The sequence below is a fragment of the Bombina bombina genome, chromosome 5 (assembly GCF_027579735.1).
Source record: "Bombina bombina isolate aBomBom1 chromosome 5, aBomBom1.pri, whole genome shotgun sequence".
Taxonomy (NCBI): domain Eukaryota; kingdom Metazoa; phylum Chordata; class Amphibia; order Anura; family Bombinatoridae; genus Bombina; species Bombina bombina.
The window spans coordinates 420,587,479-420,605,121 of record NC_069503.1 but is presented as its reverse complement, the minus strand read 5'-3'; positions in this window follow the sequence as shown (position 1 = coordinate 420,605,121).

Sequence of the window (17,643 nt, the reverse complement as noted above, 5' to 3'; positions counted from 1 at the left end):
TTTAAAAAAAAGCCCAAACCCTAATCTAAAAAAAAAAAACCCAACGATCCACTTACAGTTTCTGAAGTCCAGACATCTAGGAGGCGAGAAGTCTTCATCCAAGCGGTGAGATCTTCATCCATCCAGGCGGCATCTTCTATCTTCATCCAGGCAGCATCTTCTATCTTCATCCAGACGGCATCTTCTATCTTCATCTCGGTGGTGCGGAGCGGGTCCTTCCTTGAAGACATCCGGTGTGGAGCGTCCTCTTCAAACAGTCACCGCCATACACTGAATCTTCAATGCAAGGGAGCCTTTTCAAAATGGTGTCCCTTGCATTCCTATTGGCTGATTTGATTTTTGAAATTCAAATCAGCCAATAGGATGAGAGCTACTGAAATTCTGTTTGCTGATTTGAATAGCCAATAGAATTTCAGTAAATCTCATCCTATTGGCTGATTTGAACAGCCAATAGGATTTCAGTAGCTATCATCCTATTGGCTGATTTGAATTTCAAAAATCAAATCAGCCAATAGGAATGCAAGGGACACCATTTTTAAAAGGCTCCCTTGCATTGAAGATTCAGTGTATGGCGGTGACCGTATGAAGAGGACGCTCCTTGCCGCCTGGATCTCCGGACTTCAGAAACTGTAAGTGGATTGTCGGGGGTTAGTGTTAGGTTTTTTTTAAACTTTTTTGGGGTGTTTTTTTTTAGATTCGGGTTTGGGCTTTTTTTTAAAAGAACTGAATGCCCTTTTAAGGGGAATATAAAAGAGCTGAATTCCCTTTTAAGGGCAATGGCCATACAAATGCCTTTTCAGGGCAATAGGTAGCTTAGGTTTTTGTTGGCGTTATTATTAGTATAATATATAACTTTATTATAACTTTTATTAGTGGCGGGATGTCGGGAGTGGCAGATTAGGGTTTAATAACTTTATTTCAGTGCTGGCGATGTCGGGGGTCAGCAGATTAGGGTGTTTAGACTTGGGGTTTATGTCAGGGTGTTAGGTTTAAACTTAACTTTTTTACGTTTAAATGGGGTTGCGTTATGGCGATCGCCATTCCGAACTTCAGGTGTTAGTTTTTTTTCTAACACACTCTCCCCATTGATGTCTTTGGGGAAAGCGTGCACGAGCACGTCAAAGCAGCCCTTGGATTTTGTGCGGTATGGAGCTTATCGCCACCATATCGCACGCACATGGTGGCTTTTCAGAAACTTGTAATGGCAGCACTATGGAGGGTGAAATAATGCAAATTTTGTTGCGTTCGTTTCGCTCCCTCTATAGCGCAAAACTCGAAATCTAGGCGAAAGATAATTACCTTTATTTTGTGCAATAAATGCACACAAAGCCTTGCGGCTGTCATAAAAAGCAGTGTAATAAGGGATGCTAATAAACTAATTAAGATGAAATAAGGAGAGTGTAGAAAGAAGTTTTTCAGATTTTTGAAGTGGCTGTTGGAGAAGCTATTGGAATGTTTATCTGGCATTTGGAAAGTGACATTTGAAATTTTATGAAAGTGATGTAGGTGCTTGAAGAATGAAACATTCCAAAGGTGAATGTCAATTACAGAGAGAACATTAGATGTGTGTATTTGGTGGTGAGGAGACAATTCAGAGCAAATGGTGTACAGAACTATAGAAAAATATGAGATTGGATAGGAGGAATAAACATAAATAAAGGATTAAGAGGTATTTTGTGTATAATATAAGCATTGTTGGGAAGACAATGGAGTTATTTTATTAGGAAAACTATGAGTTCGCTAAAACATGCATGACCAAGTGACTATGTTTAGGCACCTGGCACTAGCCATTAGAAACTAGTTCAGACCCCTAGGGGTAAGCTTTGTGCCTACTTATCTGTAATGCTTTAAATTAAAGGGACATAATACTCATATGCTAAATCACTTGAAACTGATGCAGTATAACTGTAAAAAGCTGACAGGAAAATATGACCTGAGCATCTCTATGTAAAAAAGGAAGATATTTTACCTCACAATCTCCTCAGCTCAGCAGAGTAAGTTCTGTGTAAAAAGTTATACTCAACTGCTCCCAGCTGCAGGTAAAAAAAAAAAAAAAAATGATGATATGAACAGCAGCCAATCAGCATCAGCAGTGCTGAGGTCATGAACTTTTACTGTGATCTCATGAGATTAGACTTGACTCTCATGAGATTTCATTGTAAACTTCCTTTACCTGATTGGTGAAATAAGATGAGAGTGCACGATGCTCATCCCTTCAGCTGTCCTAGGACAGACATACTAATATGCTGCTTAGAAATCCTTTACAATGGGAGGTGGCTACTGAGGAACTTTTGAGGTAAAATATCTTTCTTTTTTACATAGAGATGTTCAGGAGATATTTTCTAGTCAGCTTTTTACAGCTATGCTGCATCACTTTCAAGTGTTTAAACATTTGGGTATTATGGCCCTTTAATATAAAACAACTTCTACTAAATTAACATACTAAGTGAGTGCTAAACTGTTTGTAAATACATTAACACCTTGTTTACTACTTTGACCATGAGCCTTATTTGATGGAGCCAATCCATAGCTGTTAATGTAGTAAACAAGTCTAGCCACTGTCATTTTGCTAGTAAATGTATTGTTTTGTTGTATGCTAGGGACATATGCGGCAGGGTTAATTCTGCAAAAACTCACTGTTTTTCTGACTTGAACTACAGGAAAAGAAACAAAATAAATAATAAATTTATATTGCAAGCTTGTTTTTTAGTTTTATTTAACTATTTGCTGCCGGTATTTATAATTGCAAAGTCCTCCCTGCCTTTGTGTAACCAATCCCATGAGAGCAGAGTTTTGTCTATCACACTGGTCAGATCTGGCCACCTCAGAGTTTAAAGAAGGGGTTCTGCTACCAATAGGGATATTTGCAATTATATAATTCTGTCTCAGTGTGTTAGATATGATTAATGTAGACCTGTTGCGTGTTTTGGAGCCTGAGTGATTACATATATCAGAATTTGATTTTTCATTTCATTTTGGATTTTACTGACTTCTATTCTGGAAAACAGCCCTCAAATAGTGTGTCACAATGTCTCATAGGGTGTCTTATCACCAAGCAAGGCACTATAAGTATGTGAACACACGTTTTATTTGAGGAAATATGTTCATTAGACAAGCCTCTCTTTGCTGAATTTAACTCCCTGGAGTCTTGTCACGTGGACACAGTAGCATATTTACATTTGCGCAGTTAAATGCAGACATAAATATGCTGCCCACACCTTCTCCCAGTCCCATTAATTAGATATATTTTCTTAATTTATATTTTCTTCTTAAAATGGGGAGAGTCCACATCTGCATTCATTACTTTTGGGAAATACAGAACCTGGCCACCAGGAGAAGGCAAAGACACCCCAGTCAAAGGCTTAAATACCTCCCCCACTTCCCTCATCCCCCAGTCATTCTTTGCCTTTCGTCACAGGACGTTGGCAGAGAAGTGTCAGAAGATTACGGAGTAGTCTCTTATGGATGTTCTTTTCTCTCTTCTGGAGAGATGAAGAAAGTTTTTCCTGGAAATTTCTTTACTGGAATATTCCTGGTTTTCTTTGTTTTCCTTCTATTTGGAAGGATCTGGTCTACTGCACCTATCCAGTTGACTCCTCCTGAGGTAGTTAGCCTCATCTGACTCTAGGAGTTTAGTGGGTCAAGGGTTTCTCATTTCTGAAGTGTACCCTCCCTTCAGGTTTCTGAGGGGTAATGAGGATAGGTATCCTGGATCCTGAGTTAGTCTCTCTGGGTGTCGGTGCCTCTTTCCTGCTTCTTCCCTTAGGAACTTGTGGTTGGAGATTCATTATCTGATCTCCAGGCCTTTTTCGATGCTGGGAATTTTTAATCTCTCTTGTCCTTTGGGACATTGAAAGTCGCTTCTGTGATAGGACTGTTTGATCGGAGTAGGGGTCAGGAATTCTGACTGCTCTGTTTGGGCATCGACCGTGTATCTTGTCTCCCGAAGGATCCTTACTTGGGTTGGGAGCCCTTGCAGTTGGTTCGGGAACCATCCCTTAGCGGGTAGTTAGTTCTTCCGTATTGGTCAGGGCGTTGTCCTCCCTTATCCCATTTTCTAGTAGGGGGGGAGTTGGTCCGGCCTGCTTTCTGAGTTTTTTCTCTTGTTCCTTTTCAGGAATGTCCTGATGCAAGTTTGCTAGCTACTCAGTTGGCTAGTTACTATGGTTTAGTCTGACTGCCTATCCGAGGGAAGCCTGTGACTTTCGTTTGGGGCGTAAACGGATGTTGCTATATCGTTCCTGTTCTGCTCCCGGGTTTTTTTTTTTTTACCTACGGGTGTTCAGTTTTTCTGTGCTAGTTAGCTGTCTATGGTAAGGTAGTCTTGTGCTACCTTTTGTCCTTTAGTCCTTCTGGGACTTCGGTCCCAGTTAAGGCTTTACATTGATTCCTTTTGGATCCATGTAGGAGGGGATTTGGAATTTTTCCTTTCTTTGCTCTCCTCCGTAGGTAGAGTATTTTCTACGGGACTTTGTCCTCTTGCAGCCTGTCAGCTGCTCTTTTTCAAGTTATGCTAGGGGCCTCTCTCTCTGTTTTGTCCTTGAATCTTTGGGGATTGTTTCTGGAGGTTCTTTCGAAACTTCTTATCTGGTTCTTCCCTTCTTTCAGTTAGGGAGAATGTGGTGTGGGAGTTTGTTTTTTGTTTCCCTTGCCATTGTTCATGGAGAGGTTTTTCTTTGTGTGCTTCTAGAGAGTGGGACGTTTGTCTCCTCAGAGGTTTTTGTGCTCAGTGGAGTCCAGAATTTAGAGTGATCTCTAACTGGGATCGTTATGGTTCTAATTGATGGGCAGTTACCTTGTCCTCTTGTCATGTTTTTGTTCTTCCTGCTTCTGTTGAAGTAGTTTTTTATCGGGAATCCGGGTTGTGTCAGGCTGTAGTGCCATCAGAATGGGCCGCCTTTTTGTTCCCACCCGTTTTGCATTCAGTGTCCTCTATAAGCTTGGGGTAGTTTTTTTGGGGTGTTTTTTTATATTAGGGATGGTCATTTGGAAAAGAGCTGAATGTCCTTTTAACGGCAGTGAAAAAGAGCTGAATGCCCTTTTAAGGGGGTTAATAGGTTTATTTAGTGGCGGCAATGTCAGGGCCGGAGGTTTAGGGGTTAATAGGTTTATTATAGTGTCAGCCATGTTGTTGAGCAGCAGTTTAGGGGTTAATATATTTAAATAGTGTTGGTGATGTGGGTGGGCGGCAGATTAGGGGTTAATAGGTTTATTTAATAGTCGCAATGTGGGTTGGCAGCAGATTAGGGGTTAATAAGTTTAATATAGTGTTTGCGATGTGGGTGGGCAGTGGTTTAGGGGTTAATAGGTAGTTTATGGGTGTTAGTGTACTTTGGAACAGTTTAGTTATGAGTTTTGTGAAACATTTTTGTTTCGCAAAATCCATAATTACTGCTCTCAGATGGAGGTATGGATCGTGTATAGGCTATAGGTATAGGCTGTAACGCAAGCATTTTAGCCGAACCCCACAACCTGTAATACCGTCGCTATGGAAATCCCACACAAAAACTTCATTTTTTTCTGTGAGGAATGGACGTAGCATTACAGGCTAGAATGCTTGCGGTATAGCTATACTGACACGACTCGTAATATGCGTACCTGTCCTGGCCATTAGAATGGCCATTTTTTCAGCGTTAAAAGCTGTACCTCAACATTTGTAATCTAGCCGTATGTTTCTACCAATAGCACACAAAGCACAGAAATGTCCCTACTTTCTCCAGTGACTACAGAACAGTTATTTACTTCCAGCAACAATTATTTTACCCTATGTTCACCAGTAACACACATAGGGCTAGATTATGAGTGCAAATGTTTTTGCCAGAGCAATAAGGAGTATATATCGCAAGGGTTTGCGCTGAGCGAGCTTAATGCTCATAGTACGAGCGACTTCAGAGCTCTGGTTAACTGTTTTGCGAAACATAAAAGTTGCACAAAACACATCCAAAATACATTACAAAGTATGCTTGCACGCATAATAACACCATCTAATAAAAATTATTTTAAAAAAAAGGGCTTTAACATTGAGACACATATATAAACATATAAACAAATTAATACATTTGTACACATATATAGGTATATATATAAGTGCATTGGAGCCTTTTGCCGTTAAGTAGATGAAAACATATAAAATCATATTTATGCAATATACATTTTTAATAAAGGTTTTAACTACATTTACTGTATTTATTTCACTTTCCAGTGTTCTGCACATAGCAAAATATGTTCTGTGTATTCTTAAATAGATACTATTCGCCAAACTGAATAAAATAAAGTCTCTTTATTGAAATAAGTTATAAAATAGTCCAATGGAGTACTGCAACAGCAAACTGGACATGCACACAAACACACTGGCGTAGCACTGGACGGCATACGCGTTTCGGCTTACACAGCCGTAGTCATAGCCTAATGTGCTAAAATACAAGTGGGTATAAAATAACCTAGAAGGTTAGTGATTGGTTAAAAATATAACGCCCATTGTTAGCTCATGTCCAATAGTCAAGCCTAAATTGTAGTTGCAACATACACTTACGCCCATAACAGCTTAAACACAATCTGCATTTGCATAATGTAGCAACATAAAGAGCATTCATCATAGTATGACTGTGAGCTGTAAGAGTTGCTGATTGCCCCATCAGGTTATAACAGGATGCAAATGTAGATACAAAACATATCAAACATATAATAATGCTTCAAATATTGGTTCCTAATGGAAATACCTATTGCATGAAAATTAATAAGAACTCAAAATTATAGGTGTCAGTATAATTATTTCTATGCTCACAAGGTTATATGTAGAGGTTACATTGAGTAGTATATTCTCCATTTTCACTCATTGTACAAACAATTGTTACTGCCTATTTATACAATACATTTATGTACCACTTAATTTTGAGTTCTTATTAATCTAGACCATTTAATGAGATGTGTGACATTATCACATTACAACAACTGCAGATGGAAGGAATTAGAGAAACAGGAGAAACTAAGAGAGGTCCCATTATTTAAAAAAAAGTCCACCTTTTATCCTATCCAGAATAGAGGTAACATAATAGAAACCTTTTATAATAGAGTTGAGAAAGATCTGGTGTCTCTTAAAGAGAGCACTTAACACCAGAAACAGAATCTAAGTTTCAAAGAGAGGGCAGCACTTAAGGAACTGAAAGACAATACTGATATCACCATATGGCGAGCTGATAAAGGAGGGATGGTGGTGGTCATGGACCGTACACAATAAATGTCAAAGGGAATTCGTCAGCTTACTAACCCCCATGAATATTCTATTTTTAGGGCAGACCCAACTGCAATTTTCCAACAGGAATTGAATGACATTGTGGATGAGGGAGTGGAACAAGGTTTCCTTGATAAAGCTACTGCAGAATATCTATCTCCAGATCATCCAAAAATTCCCCCTTTTCATCATTTCCCCAAAGTCCACAAGTCCCTTGAAAATGTTAAAGGGCGTCCCATTGTTAGTGGCATTGATTCTCTTCTTGGGAATCTGTCAGAATGGGTTGATTCTCCAGCCCTTGGTCACACCCTCCCCTCATATTTCAGGGACACGAAACATGTGCTTCAATTGATGAAGGACGTAAGTTGGTCAGAGGAATCTAGATGGCTCACAGTGGATGCTGTGTCCCTATATTCCAGTATACCCCATAATAGAGGTTTGGAGGCCATTTGTTTCTATCTGGAAAACTTTACGGATTTCACCAATGAATTCAATATTTTTATCATCAAGGTGGTAGGCTTTCTACTTACTCAGAATTTCTTCCTATTTGAGGGGGTTTACTATCTCCAAAAATGTGGAACAGCCATGGGAGCCAAAATTTGCTCCCTCGTATGCAAATCTTTTTCTAGGCTTTTGGGAGTTCTTCCACATCTTTGGGGATAATAATCCCTATAAACATTGTGTATCGCTGTACAAGCGATACATAGATGATCTGTTGTTCATTTGGACTGGGTCTGAGGAAGAGATTGTCAAGTTTATGGACTATCTAAACAAGAACAAAATAGGTCTGAGTTTCACCCATGAGCAGAATGCAGCCCAAATTAACTATTTGGATCTTACTCTCATTGGACAGCCAAATGGGGGTATGAAATCTATAGTTCACCGGAAGCCTATTTCAGGCAACACTGTTTTGCATGGCAAGAGTTGCTATCCAAAACATGTCCCATTAGCTATTGCTAAAGGGGAATATACAAGACTCAAAAGAAATTGTTCTGATCCAGAGGATTTCAGAACACTATCTAAAGATCTTGAACAGAGACTCCATGAGAGAGAATATCCACGTAAAGATATACATAAAGCCAAATTATCACTATCAAACAAATCTAGAGATTCTCTACTAGAACAGACACCTACTAGAACAGACACACCACAATAAGAACAAGTTTGATGGGGTTACCTTTTTTCACGGGTCATAGTACCCAGTATCCATACATTTGCGACATTATATGTAAACTTTTTCCAGTTTTGGGTGCAGATGACAGGCTCATTGATACAGTGAAAAAAGGTCTCAGGTGTACATATAGAAGGAGTCCCACTTTGGGGTCGCTGTTATCTCCAACTCTTCTCTGCAGTAAAAAGAATATGAACAGTTATTGGCTTAGGCACATGGGTATGTTGAAATGCGGACACCAAAGGTGTAAGCCTTGTGAATATGTTAAAATTACTAGGACTTTTAAGAGTAATGTCACAAACAGGACTTATGACATTGGTGCCTGCATGAAGTGTACATCTAGATATGTAGTATATTTAATTGAACGTACCCAATGCTGTCTATAGTACGTAGGACTCACCTCCCGAGATGTGAACACTAGGATTAGGGAATATTTCTCATAGTTTAAAACTACTCGGTCAACTACACCAATAGTTCAACATTTTGGTATCCACCATAATGGTATCTTATATACCTTTGCCTGGTGTGCTATAGAAAAAATCCAGAGATCAAAAAGAGGAGGTAACATTGATCGCTTATTAGCAAAGAGGGAGGCTTACTGGATTTTCACCTTGGATACTAGAATACCCAAGGGCCTTAATTCTAGATATGATATCATGAATAATTGGGAGTAATCAGTTTTGATAATGTATATAGCTAGTAAAACATATTTTCTTCATTATATTTCCATTTCTCATTCTCCTGTTAGTCTATAGGCTTGTGTTCGCTTGAGTAATAGGTGTCAGTATAATATAAATTAATTCTATGCTCACAAGGTTATATGTAGAGGTTACATTGAGTAGTATATTCTCCATTTGCACTCATTGTACAAATAATTGTTACTGCCTATTTATACGATACATTTGTGTACCATACCTTATTAATTTTCATGCAATAGTTATTTCCATTAGGAACGAATATTTTAAGTATTATTATATGTTTGATATGTTTTGTATCTACATTTGCATAATGCTATAACCTGATGGGGCAATCAGCGACTCTTACAGCTCACAGTCATACTATGACGAATGCTCTTTATGTTGTTACATAGTGCAAATGCAGATTGTGTTTAAGCTGTTATGGGCGTAAGTGTATGTTGCAACTGCAATTTAGGCTTGACTTACTATTGGACATGAGCTAACAATGGGCGTTGTATTTTTAACCAATCACTAACTTCTAGGTTATTTTATACCCACTTGTATTTTAGCACATTTAGGCTATGACTACAGCTGTTTAAGCCGAAACGCGTAGGCCATCCAGTGCTACGCCAGTGTGTTTGTGTGCATCTCCAGTTTGCTGTTGCAGTACTCCATTGGACTGTTTTATACCATATTTTAATAAAGAGACTTTATTTTATTCAGGTTGGCGAATAGTTCCTTTCGTTGCTTTTTGATCTGGACCAGCTGATTCGCCAAACCGACTTTTGCCTGCAGTAGTGATTGGAGCGGATCGTCTTGACGTTGCCACACTAATCCGGGAGTGGTCAAGAGCCTACACACCCCCATAGGAGGAGCCAAGTATCAGTTCCACAGGGACGCCAGCCTCACTTGAAGAGGCAGAAACTACTGCTCGTGTCAGAAGCATGGTAAGAGGGCGAAGGACTAGTGGATTCTGACAGAGGCTCATTTTCCATACGGGTGGCACTTTTCTGATACGATCCTTGCACATCTCTATAAGACTGCTACCTGTTAACTGTGTGATGTTATACTGTTGATTCCCTGGGTTACCTTTTGTAACTTTTTCTTAAATAGATATTCCTATATATATTTGTATATATCTATATCTATAAATAGAGATATATATTGTAACCAAATACCATCAGAAATATGTAGAAATATGTATTTATGAATAAATAGCACATATTCTGCTATGTAAAGAACATTGGAATTTTAAATATTCATATTTTTATGTCTGGTTAGCGAAAATGAGAATGTGACTTCTATGGGGTAATACATGAATGCGCAGGCGATATTCAAACTTTGGATATTTGCGCTAGTTGGGTTACTGATAGAGCGAAAACAGTTTACTTTTGAACTTGTAATATGAGTGCAACCTGATGAGCGCAAAAATCTTACTTCTAGCGCAATTAACGATCAAGCGGGAGCGATAATTTGTGCTTCACTCGTCATCTAGCCCATAGTGTAGTGATTTAACACCTTTACAACCTGTAATACACTTGTTATTCAGTGGTATTTCCCTCTTATTAGCAGTAACCAATGAACTTCCGGGATCTAACTCTCATATTTCTAGTAACACAGTTCAATGATGTCACTCAGTCATTGCCAGTAACTTATATGCAGGAAGGTTAAATCCCTTATGTTTAGAGCATGCACCTGAGCCTACCTCAGTATGCTTTCATAGAAAGTAGTTACGTTTCAACAAAGGACAGGAGATAACTGAAGACATCTGTAATTTTTTTAAGTTGTTCACTCTATCATGAAAGTTTATTTTTCTTTTACAAAGATATGACGAGTCCACGGATTTCATCCTTACTTGTGGGATATTAACCTCCTGCTAACAGGAACTGGCAAAGAGCACCACAGCAGAGCTGTATATATAGCCCCTCCCTTCCCCTCCACCCCCAGTCATTCTCTTTGCCTGTGTTATACTAGGAAGAGGTAAAGTGAGGTGCTAGTTTTATTCTCTTCAATCAAGAAGTTTTTTATTTTTAAATGGTACCGGTGTGTACTATTTTCCTCAGCGGGTTATGGAAGAAGATTTCTGCCCTGAGGTTGATGATCTTAGCAGTTGCAACTAAGGTCCACGCTGGTTCCCACAAGACTTCTGAAGGTAACACATGAGACATCTTCAGTGTGGAGACTGATTTCATTCTACAAGCAACATTAAGGTATGTGCAGCCTTTTATTTCTGAAGAAACTTGATATATCAGAACTGGCTGGCATTTATTTCCCTATATGGGAATAGGGTAAGCAGTAGGCCTGTTTCACAGAAGGGTGTTACTGGAATCCCTTTTATTATTTTGTATTTCTGACATAAGGGCATGATATGACACTCTGGGAGAGGCATAAGGACTTTACATCGTTAAGCAGTTTAACGATTGAGCTATTTTTATTTATATATCCAGCATGACTTGCTGGGATGTGTTTGGGGTATGTTTTGTGTTCCACTTGGTTTATGGTAAACCGCTTTCCATGCGGTTGTATTTGGGCCTACTCCAACTTCGCCCATAAGGGACGGGGCTTGTCTTTGCACGCTGAGATGTGCACTTCCTTCTGACAGAGGAGCAGCAAGCAGTAACTCCTGTTGCTCCTGGACAGTAGTCTCTGGCTTGGAGTGTTGGCTATTCATTTCAATGTGCCCTGGGGGCAGGTAGGCTGTGGCGAGGTGCAGAGGGTGTTTTTGTGTAAACTGATATATTTTTCACTTTAGTTTTTTATTTTTCACCTTTCTCATAGGGTTTTTAGTTTTAGTGAATTTTGGTAGCAAATTAACGTTATTTAAGCAATTTTGGAAAAATTGTTCACTTTTTCTTTCTTAAAGGTGCAGTACACGTTTTTCAAAGTTTTATTTAAAGCAATAAATAAAGTGTTTAAACGACTTTTGTGGCTATTTATTAGTCTGTTCAACATGTCTGACACTGAGGATTCTCATTGTTCTATGGGTTTAGAAGCTATTGTGGAACCCCTCTTACATTGTGTACCTCTTGTGCTAAAAAGGCCTTACATTGTAAAGACCATATTTTAGGTCAAGATAGTGTGTCTAAGGATGATTCTCAATCTGAAGAGAATCAGGTTATGCCATCCAATTCTCCCCAAGTGTCACAAGCTTTAACGCCCACACAAGCAACGCCAAGTACCTCTAGTGCGTCTAATTCCTTTACTCTGCAGGAGATGGCTGCAGTTATGTCAACTACCCTTACAGAGGTATTATCTAAATTACCAGTGTTACAGGGTAAACGCAGTAGGTCAGGTATTAATGTGAATACTGAATCCTCTGATGCTTTATTAGCTATTTCCGATGTACCCTCACAGTGTTCTGAGTTGGGGGTCAGGGAATTGCTGTCTGAGGGAGAGATTTCAGACTCAGGAAATGTGTTGAATACAAGGTAAATGAAGGATAACCCGGCACTCTGTGCAATGGATAAAATCTTCTTTATTTATTGTAATCCGGATAAAAACAGGTTTCAGCAACTGTATCCAAATACTGTGTACAGCACACTGTTAGTAAGCAATAGGTTGGTGCTCACTAATGCCGAAGCGTTTCGGCTCCCCACGCCGTAGTCATAGCATAATTTAGTGAACATCAACCAAAGTTTAAAAAGGGTTACATCAGTCCCTATTGGTTAACCCCAGACACACCTCCTATGCTGCTTAACTGCCATATTACCTCTTATAGAAGAGTAATCTCATAAGCACTTCAAATTAATGCTAGCTAAACCTAGACTGACAGGTTTTAATTGTGACATGGCAAATATCTATAATACTCTGGCTTTGTGTTGTCATCTTTTATGATCTAAATTAACTACTGTTACAACTAGAGTTGTATTTGTTCTAACCCATAAATAGAGTTAAACTAAATTTAGTTTAATCTAATTTTTTTATTATTATTATTCTCCCTTAACTGTTGTTTACATACATGTGGGTGATGTCCATAATCTACAACACAACAATTTAATAATTTAGTGTTGTGGATTAGAGATCCTTGTGATGTCACTGCAGTAAGTGATGATGTAAAGACAACTATCACTTAGTGCCAAAAATTAATAAGATCAAATTCGCTGTTTAGACCGGATGGTCTTCTTGTTTTCATTCTTAAAATCCAGAAGACCTCCTCTCTGGCTAATATGAGATCTCCTCTTGCAGGGGGCGGAATGTGTTTGACAATGGTCCAGGTAAGGGTGAAAATGTGTAATTAGGGGTGTTGTGAGTGTACTCATTTTTATGTTGTTTATATATTCACGGATTCTGGATCTGACCTCACGTGACGTCATTCCTATATATTGCAGTCCACATTGTGAACACGTGAGCATATAAACAACATAAGTAGCTCTACAGTTAAAGCATCTTTTATGCAAATATGATTCACCTGTGATGGTGCTTATAAAGCCATTGCCGACCGCTAGATACTTACAAGCTATGCAGTCGGTATAGTGGCACCTGAACACACCTTTAGTGCTCAGCCACGAATTTGTGTTGTTTCTGTCTCTTGATTTGAGTACAGTAGGTGCTACCCTATTACCAATTGTAACTCCTCTTCTGTAAGAGAAACGACAGCCCCCTCTGACTATATTTGCTAGGCCATCATCAGCCAAGAGTAGTGGATAATGTTTGGATATTATGTTGCAGACTTCCCTATATTGATCGCTATAGGTTGTCAAAAAAGTTGTTTTTTGTGTGTACCCCTCATTGTGTTTCTTGCGTTCTGTTCTCGTCATAAGGAGAGAGTCTCTATCCCCTTTAACTACATCTTTTTTTTTTTTTTTTAGATAATTTTTTATTGAGGTAATATGGCAGACAAAAATAAAATTGCAAAGAAAAACATCATGGCAACATGCCCATTTGACATACATCAGGATTTACATGGTGGATTAAACAAGCATGTCTTCATATCTGTAGAATCTAAGTATATCCTTACCCAAAGGTACATTTTCTAGCCATGTATATTACCTCATTTTACCTAAGTGCATTTTCAAAAGGACAAATAACACAGAGTAAAACAACCAACTTAGTATAAGCCTAATTTCAATAAACAATTCGCAACATATGCAGGCTTGTACTTGTCCATGATATATTCAACAGAACTTATAATACATACAGTTCAGTTTGGGCAACAGAAGATGTGTTAGCAAAAAAAGGAAAAAAAGAAAAAAAGAATATATAGGTGATGGGTAAAGAATGGAACAAATGTTAACAGGGCCACTCTTTGACCCAATGCTATAATAGTGTTTTCTCTACCTTAAACAGTTTGGGGGGGGGGGGTGAATCATTATATGGCACCTGATATATATTGGACCCTTACTTTAAAATTATGCCAACAGATTGCTCTATAGGGTTCAGCACATTGTAGTGAACGGCATGTCTAGTACAGCCTAAACTTTGGATATAGCTCAATAATATATACATGAAACTACATGCATTCAAGCACAAAGGTCCACACAGTTGAATAATCTAGCATACAAAGCAACACATTTTTACCCTAATATAATAGTATATGCATTTTGCCACAGAGCCCCCCTAATATATGCTAAACTAGGGATGAAGCCCACTTCAGTTGACAAGTAGTGGGCAATCTTAGCTCATGAGTATTACTAGTAAATGATAGGCGAATGTAAGGGGTTATAGCTATAGGTGCCCCTTTTAAGATAAAGGGGTATTCTTTATTTTACTATATGCAAAATATGCGAGTACTATTTTCTTAAAGGCATACTTTATCATATGAAGTCTTATGGGGTCTAAGATATTATTAGGAAACCCCTACCTCCATTAGCTAACACTGAATAAAAATATAATTCCTATATTAAAGCTATAATAACATGATACCCCATGGGTTTTTGCGTGTTATATGGGCCAGCATGAGCCCTCATTCAGGGATATCCTAAGTTGAATAAACTCCCATTCTGAGATAAGATAAAGGAAATATAGCATATTATTCATATAATGTCCCTGAATCAGTTAATCAAGTACTGCCTTACTCAGGGAACAGCAATGGCATCTCATACTTCCAATATAGCAGTACATAGCAATACTAAATATGGCAACATATAGTACACTGGAGAGCAGTCTCTGATTGTGAAGGGTAAACAGAGTTGTACGTGGCTCAAAATATACTTCCTATATTAAAGCTATAATAACATGATACCCCATGGATTTTTGCATATTATATGGGCCAGCATGAGCCCTCATTCAGGGATATCCTAAGTTAAATAAACTTCCATTCTGAGATGAGGTAAAGGAACTACAGCATATTATTTATATAATGTCCCTGTATCAGCTAACCATGTACTTCCTTACTCAGGGAACAGCAATGGCATCTCATACTTCCAATATAGCAGTACATAGCAATACTAAATATGGCAACATATAGTACACTGGTGAGCAGACTCTGTGAAGGGAAAACAGAGTACGTGGCTCATTAAAGCAAGGTGTCGTCCTTAGTCCCAATAGCAGAAACAAAGGTCTCAGTGACCACAAAGGTGCAGCTCCTATTTAAGGCCCGACAAGAAGCCCAAATTCAACAGCTGTCCCATTGCGCTGACAGGGGCCACAGACCGTTACCCAATGCTGGCCCGGGAGGCACAGCGCACAGGCACATCTTGACCTCGTGTGGTCAGCTAGAAGAGATCTCCGTCAAACGGCATCGGCCCGACAGGCAATGAATACGGGAACCAGTCGTCTTCTTCTTTCGGCAGCAAGGATCCCTTGTCAGGTAAATAGCTATGTCCCGATGTCGGTAGCGCAGGCGGGGTATGGAGGTCTTCCCCTATCATCCACTCATCTCGCACCTCGCCTCGATCCCGCCCCAGGGAGCCGGCCGCAACTCCCCGGTTAGGAACCAAGACAGGTAAGAAGCTCACAGAAAGTTCTGGCTGCACACAGGCATCTATGTCCAAAGCGACATGTGGATGTATGTCCTTTCTTGCACTGTCTCACCCCTGAGAATGCTCCATGCTCACTTCTCTTTCGCTCCCTGCTACCTTCATCTGAGTACGGGTAAGTGCCATGTGGGATAGAAGGCTGTCGCATCTTGCCTGCATTATGTTGTCAAAGTCTGTCATCCAACCCTGTATGGCCTCAAGTAGGTCACCCATTTTCAGTTTTATAGGTAGTGTGGAAGGAGATCTGGAAAGTATCTTCGCATACCCGGTTTCCTGGGGGGTGGGGGGTGCTGAGAAATTCAGCGATCCGGTCTGAGAGACCCTGAAGTTAGACAGTAAAAGTATTGCCTTGACCAGCAAACTATTCCCTTCCAAGTGAATCAGGATTCTATGATGGATGGCATCCAAATATATCAATTACATGGCGGAATGTAATTTACTCTGCCAGAGCTCTCAGTTTTGCGGCCATCTTCAGCCTAAGCCTGGACACGCCCCTAACTACATCTTTTTTGATACCAAGTACCATCTTTTTCGGATACTCTCTGGATATTAGTCTCTCTGTGAGTTCGCTAGCCTGTGTTTCAAATGTGTTCTTGTTTGAACAGTTTCTGAGGGTCCTAACATATTGTCCCTTGGCAATAGCTTTAAAGACTTTGTCAGGGTGACTGCTCTTTGCATGCAGAATAGTATTTTTAGCTGTTGGCTTACGAAAAATACTTGTAGTAATATTCCCCTTATTACCTACTGTTTCTCCTACCAAAGTTACATCCAAATAGTTAATTTCCCTTAGGTTAGTTTCAAAGGTGAAACCCAAGTTCATATTGTTATTATTAAGGTACTCAACAAAGTGTTTCACCTGATCTATATTGCCCCTCTAGATCACCAAAAGATCATCTATGAATCTTTTGTAAAAAATAATATTGGGCTTGTGCATGTTTCTATCTCCATAGATGTGGGACCGCTCCCACCACCCCATGTAGAGGTTGGCGTAGGAGGGGGCAAACTTGGCCCCCATAGTGGTCCCACACCTCTGGAGATAGAAACAGCTGTCAAAACAAAAATAATTATGGGTGAGTAAAAATTCGGTCACCCGTAATATGAAACTACAATGTTCCTCCTCATACTGCCCTGAGTGGGTAAGAAAATACCTTACTGCTTTCAGGCCTTCTTTGTGTGGAATAGAGGAGTATAGAGATTTCACATCTATAGTTATCCAAACATGATCCTCATCCCAACCTTGTTCTTTTAGTAGGCCTAGCAAATGTTTAGTATCTTTTAAGTGACTTGGCAGACTTTCCACTAAGGGCTGCAAAATCGCATCCAACCATTGCGAGAGCCTCTCCGTGAGCGAACCAATACCACTTATGATCGGTCTTCCATGTATCTCTGTACCTGGTTTATGGACTTTTGGTAAGTGGTTGAACGTTGCTCTGATGGGGAACTCTACTTGCATGTATTTAAATGTTTCCTCGTCAAACATGCCTATCTCTCTACCCTCATCTAAGAGGTCTTTGAGCTCATTGCTAAAGTCATTTGTTGGATCCCTTCTTAATGGAATGTATTGTTCCACGTCTGTCAATTGTCTCCTAGCCTCCGCTAGAAAATGACTCCTGTTCATGACAACAATGGAGCCGCCCTTGTCTGCGG